The following is an 18,281-nucleotide window of genomic DNA, read 5'->3' as shown; positions in this document are numbered from 1 at the left end:
TCAATGAAATGTCAGTCTGATGTGCAAAAAAACCTTCACACAGGTCCACCGACAGCCAAAATTCAGAGTCAGTGGGGCAATTCTCTTTGGCTCTTCTCCATCAGGCATCTGTTTTGGAGCTTTCCAATGCTTCTACTTGGGCCCCCGTCCACATTTTCACAAAATTTTACAGGGTTCACACTTTTGCTTCAGTGGTTGCAAGTCTGAACAGAAAGTGTTGCAAGTGGCAGTTGCTGAGATGACAGCTTAAGGGATTTGCCTCACTTATTCATAGATGTCTCACCCACAGGACTGCTTTGGGATGTCTCGTGGTTTCCTTTGTTGCCGAATGAAGCATCTGAGGAAAGTGCATTTCTTTATCGCCTCATTGGGTGACACAGGTAACTATGGGTGTATGCTGCTGTCGCTAGGAGGCTGACACTAGGCTAAAAAAAAAAAAGAATTAGCTCCTCCTCAACAATATACACCCACCGACTGGCACTAAGCTCGTCAGTTTAAGCTTAGTGTCAGTAGGAGGCGGACCTGGATCTGATCCCAGCAGGGCCGGCTCCAGGTTTTTCTGGGCCCCGGGCTATTATATATATATATATATATATATATATATATATATATATATATATATATATATATATATATATATATATATATATATATATATATATATATATATATATATATATTACAATGCAAAGATTTCACTTCTTACATTATATAACCGATATCTATTGTAAATTCCACAATAGCTCAGAAACCGGTGAATCGCTCCACACAGAATACTGGCCCCCATATAATGCTCCATACGGAATACTGGCCCCCATATAAGGCCCCATAAGGAATACTGACCCCCATATAAGGCTCCATACGGAATACTGGCCCCCATATAACGCTTCATACGGAATACTGGCCCCCATATAAGGCCCCATACGGAATACTGGCCCCCATATAACGCTCCATACGGAATACTGGCCCCCATATAAGGCCCCATAAGGAATACTGGCCCCCATATAATGCTCCATACGGAATACTGGCCCCCATATAAGGCCCCATAAGGAATACTGGCCCCCATATAAGGCTCCATACAGGATACTGGCTGCCATATAAGGCTCCATACAGGATACTGGCCCCCATATAAGGCCCCATACAGGATACTGGCCCCCATATAAGGCCCCATACGGAATACTGGCCCCCATATAAGGCTCCATACGGATTACTGGCCGCCATATAAGGCTCCATACGGAATACTGGCCCCCATATAATGCTTCATACGGAATACTGGCCGCCATATAAGGCTCCATGCGGAATACTGGCCCTCATATAAGGCCCCATGCGGAATACTGGCCCCCATAAAAGGCTCCATACGGAATACTGGCCCCCATATAAGGCTCCATACGGAATACTGGCCCCCATATAAGGCTCCATACGGAATACTGGCCCCCATATAAGGCTCCATACGGAATACTGGCCCCCATATAAGGTTCCATGCTGAATACTGGCCCCCATATAAGGCCCCATACGGAATACTGGCCCCCATATAAGGCCCCATACGGAATACTGGCCCCCATATAAGGCCCCATACGGAATACTGGCCCCCATATAAGGCCCCATACGGAATACTGGCCCCCATATAAGGCTCCATACGGAATACTGGCCCCCATATAAGGCTCCATACGGAATACTGGCCCCCATATAAGGCTCCACACAGGATACTGGTCCCCTTATAAAGCTCCACACAGGATACTGGCCCCCATATAACGCTCCATACAGGATACTGGTCCCCTTATAAAACTCCATACAGGATACTGGCCCCCATATAACTCTCCATACAGCATAACGGTCCCCTTATAACGCTCCATACAGGATATTGGCCCCCATATAAGGCTGTTACCCCCCACATAATACCCCATACAGGCTGTCCCCCCCCTTATAATGCTGCATGCAGGCTGTTACCCCCCACATAATGCCCCATACAGGCCCCCCCCCCTTTAATGCTCCATGCAGGCTGTTACCCCCCACATAATGCCCCATACAGGCTGCCCCCCCCCCTTATAATGCTCCATGCAGGCTGTTACCCCCCACATAATGCACTATGCAGGCTGCCCCCCCCCTTTATAATGCCCCATGCAGGCTGTTCCCCACCTTATAATGCCCCATGCAGGATGTCACCCCCCCCCTCTTTATAATGCCCCATGCAGGATGTCCCCCCCTCTCTTTATAATGCCCCATGCAGGATGCCCCCCCCCCCTCTCTTTATAATGCTCCATGGAGGATGCCACCCCCCCCCTTCTCTTTATACTGCCCCATGCCTCCATACATTAAAAAAAAAAAATACTCACCTCCCTTCTCCTCACCTGCTGCGCGCTGCTCTGGTCCGAACTCCAGTGTTGTCGGCGTCTTCCCGCTCAGCGCTCCCTGTGACGGCTCAGGGGAGGGCGCGGTGTAAAGATGTCACCGCGCCCTCTGACCTGAGACGTCACAGGGAGCGCAGAGCAGGAAGACAGCTGATCTGCGGAGGCACGGGGAGAGGTAAGTATCCAGCTGCCGGGGCCCTGAGCAAGCGGCGGAGAAGGGCGGGCGCTGACACCGCTCTCCTCCGCCCGTAGCCCAGCGGGGTGCGCGACCGCCAGTGGGCCCCTCTGCCTGCTCAGGGCCCCGGCATTTGCCCGGGTGCGCCGGGTGCTGACGCCGGCCCTGGATCCCAGATCCGTCTTTTTTTCCATTTAGGTACCCTGGTCTGTTTTATTAATCTTTTTTCTTTCAGATTTTTCTTCCCATGGTAACGGTGTAATGTCACCCACACAGGTACGACCGAGAGAGCAATGTGGTGTCGCCCACATCGCCCACTCTCTTGTCTGCGAGGCAGGACCCTTTCCCTGTCACCTCGCGGTGTTCAGGACAATCATAGCGGTTTGGTTCTTGCCTTTTCCCACCCTCAGCCCTCTCCTCGGAGAAAGACTGTGCCACAAGCAGTGACCTTCCCCCCTCCCCAGGGGTTGATACAGTCTTCTTCACCGTCAGGGAACAAGATGGTGCTGGATGGATGTCCTCCAGCTACCACACCACCATCTTCTTTCCCCAGGGCTCCTGATGCCATTTCAAGATGTGGAGAACAGGCTCCTGGACACCATGGCAGTACCTCTGCAGTGTCACAGGTACCGTGCCTCCTCTCCTCTATCCACCAACTCACTGGGCAGTGTCAGAATGCCTACAATAAAAGGTAATTAATTTGCGCTGGTATAGTGGATGAGGCTCACGACAAATAGGTTAAAAAGTAATAGATTTATTTTGGTATAAGTTAAAAAATAACACTGGATAAAAGGATGGTCACTTGTAGCTTGTGTATTCCTAGCGCAGTTATATTAAACCAGTATGCTCTGGGACGGAGGACCTATAAGAGGAGATGAGAGATCAAATTGTTAGACCTAGTTAAAAGGGTTGGTGATTTTAAGGCGAGATAGATGTGCAGACATATACCTGGTTCGGTGGCACGTACGGTGGATGTCTGACCAATGTTAGGTCAGGATGGAGAGCTCTTTGATAAATCCTTTTAGGATAGGTGTAAGGGATGAACGAAGTATGGATGGAATGCAGTAGGTTAGTATATGTAATACACGGTCTAGGAGGACGAGTGGATACCCTGTAGGTGGATTGGGTAGGTGATCAGCTTGTGATGTACCTGGGGGTGAGCCGATGCTGCTGGAGACGTCCAGGGGTGCTCACGTTGTGGAGGAGAAGGCTGTCTGGCGGCCGGAGCGAGTGCAAAGTCCCGGCTGATGACTACCGCTGCTCGCGTACTTCCGGGTTGGTGCGCCCAGTACTCAGTGGAGACCTGCTAGGACCTGTGTGACGTGGTGGCACGTGACACACACGTGATCCGGGCAGTACGGTGGCTGAATCAGGACCAGTTCCAACGCGTTTCGGAAGCTCCTGCTTCCTTCCTCAGGGATGCTCTTATCTAGCTATGGGGTGCCTTTATATACTATGCAGCAATAGGAGACACCTGATTTATTCATTAAAAGCAAATAATTCGATTTCCCTATTCAGTCCTCTTGGCTTAAGAGTGTTCAGCTTAAAAATCCATTGGCTTTCTGTTCGTGGCATCATTTTAATAAAATCACCTGATCGCCAGTGTTCTGGTACAATTTGAATGCCTGTCACCTGGATCCCTTCAATGGATCCATTGGGTTTCTCAAGGAAATGTTTGGAGAGTGGGTGGCCTATGTATTTGATACTGCGTAGATGCTCATTATTTCTAGCGTTCATGGGACGTTTGGTCCGCCCCCACATACATTTTATTACAATGGCACTTTAAGCCATAAATAACCCCTGTGGTTGTGCAAGTCATGAAGTCTGAGATAGGATTTGTATCCTCTCCATGACTAACAGTTTTCGGCTTGTGTGTATCTATTGTTTTGCACATTTTGCATTTCTTACAGGGAAAATAACCTTTAATTTTTTGATTAAATGCTGTAAGAGGTTGGATTCTTGGTTGGTGATTCTTTACAGTAGGGGCTATGATGCTGCCCATATTCTGGGCTTTTTTAAAAATGAATTTTGGTTTACTAGACATCTGATCGCCAAATCACTTTATCATCTTTCAGTATATGCCAATGTTTTTCTACAAATTTTCTAATTAAATGCGTGTTTGAGCAATATGGAGTGATAATAGGTATATTCAAAGCATACATGTTCAATTCAGGTTTGGTGTTGGCAGGTTTATTCAGAAGCTTTTCCCGTGGTATAGCAGCCACCTTGTTCATGGTATTTTTCAGGAATCGTGCATCATATCCCTTTTCTAGTAATTTTTTAGTGAGGTCGTCTGCTTCTTGTTTAAAATCCTGGTCTTTAGAGCAGTTTCTGTGCAGTATTAGATACTGACTACGGGGTACATTTAAAAGCCAGCTCGGGAGATGACAACTTTTGGTTGAGATATAACTATTAGCATCTGTGGGTTTACAATATACAATATATGAGAGTATGGATATGTTTTTTTTCAATATAAATATTAAGGTCAAGGAAATTGACCGACTTAGTACTGATGGTGGAGGTGAAATTTAGGTAAAAAGTATTATTGTTTATTTCCTGAAGGAAATCTTGTAGGGACAATTGGTCTACTGACCAGATAAATAGGATGTCGTCTATAAATCTGTGATAGGACCAGGTTTGCGCGCAGTACCCCACCCGGGTGGATGGTGGTGGGCTCCCACCTACCCACATTAAGGTTGGTGTAACTGGGCGCGATCCTGGTCCCCATGGCGGTCCCCTACTGCTGGGAGTAGTAGTCCTCGTATTGAAAGTAATTATGGGTAAGAATGAAATTCTTACTTTCTGTGATGAATGTACTTTGTTCAAGAGGCATTTTTTGATGTTGGAGGCTTCGCATCCTTTTTTATGTTGGATAATAGTATATACGGAGGTTATGTCCATAGTACCCAAGATATAGTGTTCCTGCCAAGAAATCTCATTTAGTATCTGGATAGCATGCTTGCTGTCTTTTAGATGGGAAGGCAGTAGGGGTACTAAGTCTTGGAGGTGGTGGTCTACAAACCTGGAAAGTTTGGCATTGGATCCCAGAAATGATAGATCTTCCCAGAGGATTTTTGTGTATCTTTGGCAGGTGGTAGAAGGCAGCAATTCTAGGGTGTTGGATATTGATGATTGCAGCACCCTTTCACCAAGCTTAAGTCAGATAGGCAGGATAGATCCAAACGGTAGTGTTTGAAAAAAGGTAGATGGTGATGACCATGTAGCGGTCTTACAGATATTATCTATCGATACCTCTGCCTTCTCTGCCCAGGAGGTAGCCACTGCTCTCATGGAGTGAGCCTTGATGCCGTCAGGGATCGGGGGGTGTTATTAGTCGTGTAGGCTAAGCAAATGGCCTCCCTAATCCATCTGGCTATAGTTGCTTTTGTCACCCCATAACCCTTCCTACTCCCCTGGAAGGCTATGAACAGGGATTGGCTACGGCTCCACTGGCTAGTTACTTTTATGTGTTGTAATAGAGCCCTTCTAACGTCAAGGTTATGAAACTTTTATTCCCCTGGGGTCTTCGGTTTGTTACAAAAGGAGGGCAGAACAATTTCCTGAGATCTATGAAACTTGAGCGCAACCTTAGGAAGGTAGGCTGGATCAGGCCTCAATACTATTCTATTCTCAAATATTTGTGAATATGGAGGATTTATGGATATGGTCTGCAAATCACTTACCCTACGGGCCGATGTTAAAGCTACCAAAATAATTGTTTTGAGAGTTATCTATTTTGCAGACAACTCCTGAACTGGTTTAAAGGGTTCCATACTTAGGGCGTCAAGTACAAAATTCAGGTTCCATGGAGGAACTTTGGGTATTGAGACTGACCTAGATCTACCACAAGATTTAATGAACCTTGTAATCCATTTATTGGCTGCAAGGTTATGGTTATACAGCGCACCCAAGGCAGAAACCTGGACCTTAAGTCTACTGGTAGCCAGACCTAATGCAAACCCTTTCTGTAAGAACTCCAGGATGGAATTAATTGGAGGTTTTTGGCTTAAAGGCTTTCCTAGGAAATCTAAAAATTTTCTCCATGTTCTAACATAGTTTTTGGTGGTTAGGGGCTTTCTACTTCTTAATAGAGTAGACACTAAACCTGATGAAAAACCTTTGCCCCTCAATATTGCCCTCTCAAATTCCACGGTGCTAGGTGGAAACCCTTCACTTGAGAGTGGAATATTGGTCCCTGAGCTAGAAGGTCTGGGGTCTCTGGTAGGATCCATGGGTCTGATCATGACCTCATCCACAAAAGGGAGAAACCATGGTCTCTTTGGCCAGAAGGGGGCTATGAGAATCACTCTCACTTGATCCTTCCTGATCTTCCTCACTACCAGAGGTATCATAGCTATTGGAGGGAAGACATAGGCCAACTTGAAGCTCCAAGGAATCTGGAAAGCATCTATTGCCAATGGGTTTCCCCTTGGGTCTAGTGAGCAGAACTTCTCCACTTTCCTGTTCTTTTTGTCGGCGAACAAATCTATCTCTGGTAGACCCCACAGCTGTACTATCTGATGGAATATTCTGGGATTCAGGGTCCATTCCAATTGTCTCAACTTGTTGCAGCTTAGGAAGTCTGCTCTCATGTTTTCTATGCATCATATACAGTACAGACCAAAAGTTTGGACACACCTTCTCATTTAAAGATTTTTCTGTATTTTCATGACTTTGAAAATTGTACATTCACACTGAAGGCATCAAAACTATGAATTAACACATGTGGAATTATATACTTAACAAAAAAGTGTGAAACAACTGAAAATATGTCTTATATTCTAGGTTCTTCAAAGTAGCCACCTTTTGCTTTGATGACTGGTTTGCACACTCTTGGCATTCTCTTGATGAGCTTCAAGAGGTAGTCACCGGAAATGGTTTTCACTTCACAGGTGTGCCCTGTCAGGTTCAATAAGTGGGATTTCTTGCCTTATAAATGGAGTTAGGACCATCAGTTGTGTTGTACAGAAGTCAGGTGGATACACAGCTGATAGTCCTACTGAATAGACTGTTAGAATTTGTATTATGGCAAGAAAAAAGCAGCTAAGTAAAGAATAATGAGTGGCCATCATTACTTTAAGAAATGAAGATCAGTCAGTGCGAAAAATTGGCCAAACTTTGAAAGTGTCCCCAAGTGCAGTTGCAAAAACCATCAAGCGCTACAAAGAAACTGGCTCACATGAGGACCGCCCCAAGAAAGGAAGACCAAGAGTCACCTCTGCTTCTGAGGATAAGATTATCCGAGTCACCAGCCTCAGAAATGGCAGGTTAACAGCAGCTCAGATTAGAGACCAGGTCAATGCCACACAGAGTTCTAGCAGCAGACACATCTCTACAACAACTGTTAAGAGGAGACTTTGTGCAGCAGGCCTTCATGGTAAAATAGCTGCTAGGAAACCATTGCTAAGGACAGGCAACAAGCAGAAGAGACTTGTTTGGGCTAAAGAACACAAGGAATGGACATTAGACCAGAGGAGGAGGTGTGATGGTGTGGGGGTGCTTTGCTGGTGACACTGTTGGGGATTTATTCAAAATTGAAGGCATACTGAACCAGCATGGCTACCACAGCATATTGCAGCGGCATGCTATTCCATCCGGTTTGCGTTTAGTTGGACCATCATTTATTTTTAAACAGGACAATGACCCCAAACACACCTCCAGGCTGTTGGAAGACAATTTCTGGTGACTACCTCTTGAAGCTCATCAAGAGAATGCCAAGAGTGTGCAAAGCAGTCATCAAAGCAAAAGGTGGCTACTTTGAAGAACCTAGAATATAAGACATATTTTCAGTTGTGTCACACTTTTTTGTTAAGTATATAATTCCACATGTGTTAATTCATAGTTTTGATGCCCTCAGTGTGAATGTACAATTTTCAAAGTCATGAAAATACAGAAAAATCTTTCAATGAGAAGGTGTGTCCAAACTTTTGGTCTGTACTGTATGTAGCTCCGTAAGAGACAGAAGATTTTGCTTCGCTATTTGAAAAAGCCTGCCTACTGCTTCCAGAAGAGAATGAGATCTTGTTCCCCCCTGGTGGTTTATGTAGGCCACAGTGGTTCTGTTGTCCGACATAATCCGAACATGACGACCCTGGAGTAAAGGGAGGAAGCCTTCTAAAGCGTTCCTTATGGCCCATAGCTCTTTTTGATTTGATGACTCTTTTTTTCCTCTAGGAATTACCTAGAGCCTTAAATTGTGATTTGCCAGGTGTGCGCCCCACCCTGAGTAGCTTGCATCGGTCATGATGATGTTTTATACTGGTGTGTCCCACTGGACCCCCAAATATAAATTTGACCTGTCTGTCCACCACAAGAGGGCGTTCCTGGTTCGCAAGGAGAGATATATCTTTCCTTCTAAATACCTTTCCTTCTAAATACCCTTTTAACAATCTTTGTGCTGACAAGATTTCCCACTGAAGGTTTCTTGTGTGAAATTGGGCCCACTTGATTGCCGGAATGCATGATGTTAGAGTACCTAGCAGGGATATAGCCTTCCTTAAGAACATGTCTGGGGTGTGTATGGCTGCTGAGACCAAATTTGTGACTTTGTCTATTTTGCTGTTGGGTAGAAGACAAGTCTGACACTCGGAGTTTAGAGTAAACCCCAGAGAGGCCTGGACCCTTGCGGGTTCTAGCCTTGATTTTTGGGTATTGACCATCCAGCCTAAGTTCTGCAAGACAGCCATGACTTGATTCAGCTGTAAAATACAGTGGCTCTCTGAATTCCCCACTGTAAGGAAGTTGTCCAAATATGGTATTATGACTGTATTTTGAATGCGAAGAAAGGCTGTCACCTCGGCTATCAGTTTGGTGAATACCCTTAAAGCAATCGACAACCCGAAGGGAAGAGCTTGGAACTGGAAGTGTCTGCAACTTCCTTGGGTGTAAAGAGCAACCCTTAGATACTTTTGATGATCTGGGTGAATTGGGACGTGATAATACGCATCTTTGAGATCTATCAATGCCATAAAACAATTGTGAAAAAGAAGCTTTATTGTTGAATTTTTTGATTCCATTTTGAATGTATGGTTGTCTACAAATCGGTTGAGGCCTTTTAGATTTATAATAGTTCTGAATGAACCGTCCGTTTTTTTTTATTAGAAAGAGAGGGGAATAAAATCTCCTTCCTTCTTGACTGACCGGAACTTTGCATAACACTCGTTTGTTCAACAGGCTCAAGATCTGATTCTAGAGCCAGCTGTTCGTCTGGGGATTTTCTTACCGGAGTTATCACAAACTAGCGGCGTGGCTGCTGAGGGAGTTGAATCCTTAGTCCATCTCTCACTATGTTGAGGACCCAGGGACTGGAGGAGAGGTTTTGCCAGGCCTGAACAAATTGAGAAAGTCTACCTCCAACTTGTAGCCTAGCGTCATTGTGGAGGGTTTTTGGAGGCGGCAGAGGGACCGCCGAACATATATCCGGACTCTTTCTTGTTCTTGAAATCCCACTTACTTTTTTCTCCCGGGGGGGTGACCTCTACTAAATTTCCCCCTCCGACAATAGGTCTTCCTGGCGTCCGCCAAAAACCCAGGGAACCTTCCTTTTTTGTCACTCGCTTTCTCAAGGAAATCGTCCAATTTTTTGCCAAAAAGAAATTGTCTGTCACAGGGGATAGAACACAATCTAGATTTTGATTGCAAGTCCCCAGGGCATTTCTTGAGCCACAGAGCTCATCTAGCCGTGTTTGATAAACCAGTCGACCTAGCTGCCAGTTTTACTGAGTCAGCAGAGGTATCTGCTAGGAAGGCAGCTGCACCATGTAACAGGGGAAGGTTGGCTAGAATTTTTTCCCTTGAGGTCTTTTCATCTTTCAGCTGATCTTCCAGCTGCTGTAACCATATCATAAGGGAACGAGCGGTACATGTTCCTGCAATGACTGGCTATAGACCTCCTGCTTGCAATTTCCAAGTATGCTTTAAAAAGGTATCTACCTTTTTGTCTAAGGGGTCTCGAAGTACCCCTGAGTCTTCAAGAGGGAGTGCCAATCTTTTTGATGATCTAGACACCGCAGCGTCAATTTTTGGCACCTTATCCCCGTTTTCAGAGTCCTTTAGGTCAAAGGGATACTTCCTCTTTGAGGATGAAGGCAAGGCTCCTACTTTCTCAAGCTTCCTCCATTCTCTATTGATAAGTGCTTGGACCGTAACGTTCACCGGGAAGGTGCGTTTTTTCTTTTCTTCTAACCCTGAAAACATGATGTCTTCTAGGGACCTAACGGATTTATCTTCCTTTAACCCCATAGTGGTTCTGACAGCCTTTATCAATTTATTGGTGTCTTCTATAGGGAAGCATGGTCCCCCCCCCCCTCTCTGTCACTGTCTGAAGAGGATGAGGCCCCACTACGACGCTGTCCATCCGATAACACAGAGGAGTCAGAATCAGAAGAAGGATCAGATATGATTTTTCTTCTTTTCCTCAAAATTGTTTTAAGGGAACCCTCGACCTCCTATCTGATGGCAGACCTGAGGCTAGCTGCAAAATCCGGGGTACCCTCACAAATAGTTTTCTGAATGCAGTCCGATCAGAGCTCCTTCTGCCAGTCTATCGCTAGAGGGCATTTGCATATCGCACATTCCCTGTTCCGCTTCTTGGCAGTAACCTTCCGGGGTTCCTCCTGGCGAGTTAAATACACAATAGGAGTCCTATTAGCTAATATATCTAGTGACATTCACGAAGATCACTCACCCAGACACTGCGGATACCGGAATTGAAGACTGTTTCAGGATACACGACGCATCCCTCCTGGAGACCATGGAGTCCTGAGAAGCTTTACCCTTCTGACTGGGACGACTGCTGCTCCTTCCGCAGGACCCTCTAGATCGGCGAGCAGACGGAGGTGATGAAGGTGGTAGCGACTGTGGCCATGGCGACAGCTGCTGCTACTCTGTCAGACATTACATCGGGACTTTGAGCAGCGTTCCGACCCCAGGTGCTCCTTTAAATAGGGAGATGGGCTCCTCCGGTGAATAGCCCCCTCCCCCTTGCCGTCGTTTCCACATCCACCGCCATCGTTTTTGCCATGCCGGCCGGCATTACACAGGGCGCCGCCATCTTTCTTCGCCTGATACTTTGAGGATTCCCATCAAGGACAGGAAACCAACTGAAGCAGGGGAGAGGTGCCACCCTTTTATTTCAGATGGTTTCCTGTCCTCGAAGGGCGGATCCTCTATCAGGTGTGCGGTCATGGATGAAGGGAAAATACATATTATCACTCCATATTGCTCAAACACGCATTTAATTAGAAAATTAGTAGAAAAGCATTGGCATATACTGAAAGATGATAAAGTGTTTTGGCGATTAGATGTCTAGTAAACCAAAATTCATTTTTAAAAAAGCCCAAAATATGGGCAGCATCATAGCCCCTACTGTAAAGAATCACCAACCAAGAATCCAACCTCTTACAGCATTTAATCAAAAAATTAAAGGTTATTTTCCCTGTAAGAAATGCAAAATGTGCAAAACAATAGATACACACAAGCCGAAAACTGTTAGTCATGGAGAGGATACAAATCCTATCTCAGACTTCATGACTTGCACAACCACAGGGGTTATTTATGGCTTAAAGTGCCATTGTAATAAAATGTATGTCCCATGAACGTCAGAATTAATGAGCATCTACGCAGTATCAAATACATAGGCCACCCACTCTCCAAACATTTCCTAGAGAAACACAATGGATCCATTCAAGGGATCCAGGTGACAGGCATTCAGATTGTACCAGGACACTGGCGATCAGGTGATTTTATTAAAATGATGCCACAAACAGAAAGTCAATGGATTTTTAAGCTGAACACTCTTAGGCCAAGAGGACTGAATAGTGAAATCGAATTATTTGCTTTTAATGAATAAATCAGGTGTCTCCTATTGCTGCATAGTATATAAAGGCACCCCATAGCTAGATAAGAGCATCCCTGAGGAAGGAAGCAGGAGCTTCCGAAACGCGTTGGAACTGGTCCTGATTCAGCCACCGTACTGCCCGGATCACGTGTGTGTCACGTGCCACCACGTCACACAGGTCCTAGCAGGTCTCCACTGAGTACTGGGCGCACCAACCCGGAAGTACGCGAGCAGCGGTAGTCATCAGCCGGGACTTTGCACTCGCTCCGGCCGCCAGACAGCCTTCTCCTCCACAACGTGAGCACCCCTGGACGTCTCCAGCAGCATCGGCTCACCCCCAGGTACATCACAAGCTGATCACCTACCCAATCCCACCTACAGGGTACCCCGGACTATCCATAGGTACCACCTTTTTATTTATACCTTGGCAATACTTACAGGCGTATATTATAGGTATGATATATAGGTGCATATACTCCTCTACCTAGTCTAGCTAATACACACTCCTACTAACCACTGTTCCCTCTCTACACCTAGCATAATCCTTTATCAGCTATAAGAAGGACCCTCAAGGGCCTCTTCACTCTTTTTGGATCTGGTGAGAGCCCTAATGCAGGGTAATTGACCACCTTTAAATCCCTTGTCCTGTCAGCCTGTTTGAGATAAATAAAACTGTCCCTGCCTACCGGGAACAACTATACAAAGGTATCTACCATATCCACTCGTCCTCCTAGACCGTGTATTACATATACTAACCTACTGCATTCCATCCATACTTCGTTCATCCCTTACACCTATCCTAAAAGGATTTATCAAAGAGCTCTCCATCCTGACCTAACCTTGGCCAGACATCCACTGTACGTGCCACTGAACCAGGTATATGTCTGCACATCTATCTCGCCTTAAAATCACCAACCCTTTTAACTAGGTCTAACAATTTGATCTCTCATCTCCTCTTATAGGTCCTCCGTGCCAGAGCATACTGGTTTAATATAACTACGCTTGGAACTCACAAGCTACAAGTGACCATCCTTTTATCCAGTGTTATTTTTTAACTTATACCAAAATAAATCTATTACTTTTTAACCTATTTGTCATGAGCCTCATCCACTATACCAGCGCAAATCAATTACCTTTTATTGTTTTTATCCCCACTCTGACAATCAGTGGTAACTGTCCTTAATTCAAAGCAGGTTATAGTGACTAGCCTACCAGCACCACTTATTGCAAATTAATTTTAGTGTCACAATACCTGCCTTCTCTCCTCTCCCAGCGGCAGGGGCGCATCATACATTACTATACTCCTGATGCCCCGACAGCTTCCTATACCCCACTCAAAATTTTGACCCCGGTCTCCGCCTGCTCCCGAACACGGCCTTCTTCCTTCCCATCATGCGGCCTATAACAGCGGGCTTCGGGTCCTCCACACCCGCCTTCAGGTTATGGCCCACGTCACTGGGACCTGTGTGCTCTCCTGTTGCCCGCAAAACCACGCCCCCTCTTTCAAACGGCCAATTCAGCTTGCGGGCCTTCCTTCGCACGCTCCTCACAGTCTATGGGGTGTCTTCCCGCACCCTCCATGGGGACCGCCCTCCGTCTTCATGTGCCCTGCACGGGACTGTCTCTCTGCCGCCATAATCGGTTACCACAGAGCCCATGGCGCCGCTGCTGGATTGCGGCTGCTCCTGCCTGGGGACGCTGCTTCTTACGACCAGCTCAGGATCCTTCCTCATACCTGGTAGACTTTGCCTAGGCTACTCTTTTACACACAGTATTAGCCCTCCTCAACAGTACCCAGGCAATCACTCACACATGCACAGGCTCAGTGAACCTCTCTCCCGTCCGTCTACCAACATACTCCACTACTCCTGTGCCTTCTGTAAAAAAAAAAAAAAAAAAAAAGTGTCCGCCAGGCCTCTTCCTTCTGCCTAACCTGCAGCCCCTCCACCATGCTATTCTCGCAGGAGACCCCGCTGCCCAGGACAAGACCACACCCCCTCCCCCCGCTTCCACCGCTCCGAGCGTCCCCCAGCAGGACCCACATCAAAATCTCCATCCCCGTCTGTCTTTCAAGATGCCTTCGGTTCTGTTCTTCCCTAAATATCCCCCAGACACGACTAGGAATCCGACTGAGTCAGATTCCGATGCGGACCAGAACTCCAAACTTCGGGACACGGTCGACAGCCTCATTACAGCTGTTAATCAGACCCTCGATATCAAGGAGTAAGAGTGCCCCCCCAGACCACACTGTGCCCTTCAAAATGACTAACCGTACCCCCCCCCCCCCCCCCCGTAGGTTTTCTAGTCATAAGGAATTCAAGGGAATTCTCACCACACACTGGAAACACCCTGACAAGCGCTTCCCTGGGAGGAGACCTCTAGATGTCTTATACGCCTTTAGTCCGGACCCCGTCAACCGGTGGTCAGAGTCCCCATCTGTCGATCCACCGGTCTCCTAACTTTCCACTAAGACTATTTTGTCTCTGCCTGAGGGGTTCCTCCCTTAAGGATACCACGGACAGACAGATCGAATCCCTCTACAAATCAGCCTTTGAGGCTGATGGTGCTTCTTTCTGCCCCCTTTTTGCTTCCACATGAGGCCCAAATCTGTCTCCGCTTGGGCAAAACTTCCTCAGGGTCTTACCTCTTCTGCTCCTCCAGAGGAGCTAGCGGACCAGATTGCCCATACGGGAAAATACCTTCTCTCTGCTACCCTAGACTCTGCCATCTGTTCAGCTCGGGCCTGTAGTAGTATTGTAGCCATACGTAGGATTCTTTGAACACTGATCCTCTTTCCAAAAAATCTCTTGCCAACCTTCCCTTCCAAGCTTCCCGGTTCTTCAAATCTAAGCTGGACCAGCTTATTTCGGACGCTACTGGTGGTAAGAGCACTTCTCTTCCTCATTCTAAGCCCAAACCAAACTTCCATTCAACTCTAAACAGTCTCCAGTTTCGTCCTTTTCGCTCCTTTCCCTCTACCAGAGCCCCACCTCAGTAGGACAGATCTCTGGCCCAAAGGGAAAGAAGGAGTCAGTCATACAGGCCTGCCCTTTCTGGCGCTGAAAGGGTCACCCTAACAAGCCCTCAGGATCCCGTTCTAGCAGATTCAACTCTGCATGACTGCTCACCCCCACCTGGGAGTCCTCTCAGGGTGGGTGGCAGTCTCCTCCTCTTCTGGGACACTTGGCTGGCAGCAGTTGACGACGCCTGGGTCAGAGAATTAGTCTCCACAAGCTACAAGATAGAATTCTCTTCTCACCTAAACAGTCCCTTTTTCATGTCACCTTCCAAGGGATCCGGCACATGTTTGAAGTTCTTTCCAGGCTATCGATTCTCCTACAAGCTGGAATTACGGGTGGTTATTCCAAGTTATTTGTGCCAAAGAAGGACGGCTCCCTTCGGCTGATCCTGGATCCCAAGCTCCTGAACCTGCGGGTGCGGCTCCATCATTTTAGAATGGAGTCTCTCCACTGGGTTATTTCTTCCATGGAACCCAAGGAAATTCTCTCCTCGTTGGACATTCAGGATGCTTACCTTCATGTCCCAATTTGCGTGTCTCATCAGAAATTCCTCCTTTTTGTGATCCAGGAGGACCATTACCAATTCACATCTCTCCCATTCTGCCTAGCCTCTGCACCCAGAGTGTTCACAAAGTTGATTGCTACCGTCATGGCCATTATTCTCTCCAAGGGGATAGTCATCTTCCCCTATCAGGACAACTTGTTAATCAAGGAGATGTCCTACCGGGACTGCTGCCAGAGCCTCCAGATCACCTTGCTCTTGCTCGCCTCGGCTGGATTGTGAACAGCAGGGCTGTGGAGTCGGAATTGGAGTCTGTATAAAATGGACTGTCTCCAAAGAATTTGAGAAAGTTATGAAATGTCCTAAAAAGGTCTGTTTTATTCCTGATCTAAGAGTCTAGACTTTTAGCTGAGATGAATCTGTGCTACAGTAAAATTATCACTTAAACATGAGCCGTGTATGAGGGAGTCTGAGTATGAGTCGGTGTCATGGAAATTGAGGAGTCGGAGTTGGAGTCAGAGGTTTGACTTAGCGACTCCACAGCCCTGGTGAACAGGGCAAAATTGTGTCTGATTCCGTCCCAGTGTTTAGTCTTCCTGGGCATGTTTTCACCTCCCTGGCCAGGATTCTCCTTCCAGAGGACAAGATCATGGCTCTCAGCCTGGGTATCCGTGTTCTACTACGTTCATCCCCTCACCCTTTGCGTCTCTGCATGCGTGTTCTGAGGAAGACGATCACCATGATGGAAGCCATTCCCTTTGCCCAGTTCCATACCCGTCTTTTCCAATTGGCTCTCCTGTCGGCTTGGGACAAGAGAACTGCCTTATTGGATTGTCACATTCTCTTGCCTCCTCGAGTCAGACAATTTTTGACTTGGTGGACCCTCTCCCCCTCCATATGCCTCGGGAGATCTTTCCCCCCTATCCATTGGCTAGTCATCACGACGGATGCTAACCTTCTCGGATGGGGAGCAGTTTTCCGTCATCACACCATTCAGGGTCACTGGAATGCCCTGGAGACCTTTTCCCATCAACCTATTGAAGATTAGAGCCATCTATCTTAGCCTCCACCATTGGCAGGACCTTCTAGAGGGCCAACCACTCCGGATTCAATCCGACAACGCCACGGCCGTGGCTTGCATAAATCAGGGTGGCACAAGAAGAAAGAATGTTCTGTTGGAGGTCTCATGGATTCTAACTTGGGCAGAACGTCACGTCAATATCAACGGTCCACATAGCAGTTGTTGAATACTGGGCCGACGACTTTATAAGTCGTCAGGGTCTGTCCTCGTGAGTGGTCTCTTTACTCAGAACTGTTCGATCAGATTTGTCAGAGATGGGGCACTCCCAGCGTCGATCTAATGGCTTCGCAGTTGAATCAAAAGGTCCCTCAATTTGTAGCCAGGTCTCGCGAGACTCTGCCGATCACCTACGATTCCCTAGTCATTCCATGGACTCAATTTTACCTTCCTTATCTCTTCCCTCCCCTCCCGTTGATTCCCAGAGTCATTAAGAAGATCAAGATGGAGGGTGATCTGATCCTCCTAGTGGCTGCGGACTGGCCCAGAGGAGCCTTGTATCCAAATGTGATCCATCTGCTTTCAGACGTTCCCTGGAGACTCCCAAGCCGCGCACACCTTCTTTCCCAAATAACATTCTTCCACCCGAATTCTCGGTATCTCAGTTTAATGGTTTGGCTGTTGAAACCGCGGTGCTGAAAACGGCGTTTTTTTTCTTCTCCGGTTATACAGACCATGATCTGCACAAGAAAGCCCACTTTTTCTCTCATGCATCTGGAAGGCCTTTTTTCGATGGTGTAAGGAAAACCACTCAACTCCTTTGTCTCTTACCCTGCCTTCCATTTTGGCCTTTTTCCAGTCTAGCCTTGATTCTGGCTTATCCCTCAGTACCTTCCAGGATCAGGTCTCCATGCTTTCCATCCAACTTCAGCTCAATTTGGTTTCTTGTTCTCAGGTAAAGACCTCCCTTTAGGGTGTTGCTCACTTGACTCCACCATATCGTCAACCCATAGATCCATGGGACCTTAACCTCTTGTTAGGTGTTCTTCAGGATCCTCCCTTCGAACCTATTCATGGCACCCAACCTTCTTTGAAAGGAAAGGTTGGGTGCCATGTCCCCCAAACTGAGTAGTTTGATACCAGTAGATGGTGTAGCCTGCTGAGTGGACAATTTTTTTTTCTTTGGGTCCCCCAATGAAGGCTACTAGGAAAGGTTTTTAATCCTTTGATTTGATAACAGGTGGGCAGTTAGTCTTATTCCTTCTTTCTAATGTCACTTTTAAGTTTTTCTTAGAACTGAGATGTCTGATTAATGTTGACTACAATTATCTTAGAATTATTCCTAATGATGAATGTACTACTCAATTCTTGACCTTTCAA

General features: G+C 46.7%; 1 protein-coding gene and 1 long non-coding RNA gene across 2 annotated transcripts in view; one reads left to right on the top strand and one right to left on the bottom strand.

The window, feature by feature from the left end:
• Nucleotides 1-18,281, bottom strand: part of LOC141257239 (uncharacterized) — a 128,883-nt gene that overhangs the window by 40,876 nt on the left and 69,726 nt on the right. The gene's annotated exons all lie outside the window — the stretch shown is intronic.
• Nucleotides 1-18,281, top strand: part of NUP133 (nucleoporin 133) — a 326,459-nt gene that overhangs the window by 239,037 nt on the left and 69,141 nt on the right. The window lies entirely within an intron of this gene.

This window comes from Phyllobates terribilis, unplaced genomic scaffold, assembly GCF_046119375.1.
Source record: "Phyllobates terribilis strain yellow unplaced genomic scaffold, ASM4611937v1 Scaffold_3__8_contigs__length_932513732, whole genome shotgun sequence".
Taxonomy (NCBI): Eukaryota; Metazoa; Chordata; class Amphibia; order Anura; family Dendrobatidae; genus Phyllobates; species Phyllobates terribilis.
This window is presented reverse-complemented; position numbering and strand designations above follow the sequence as displayed.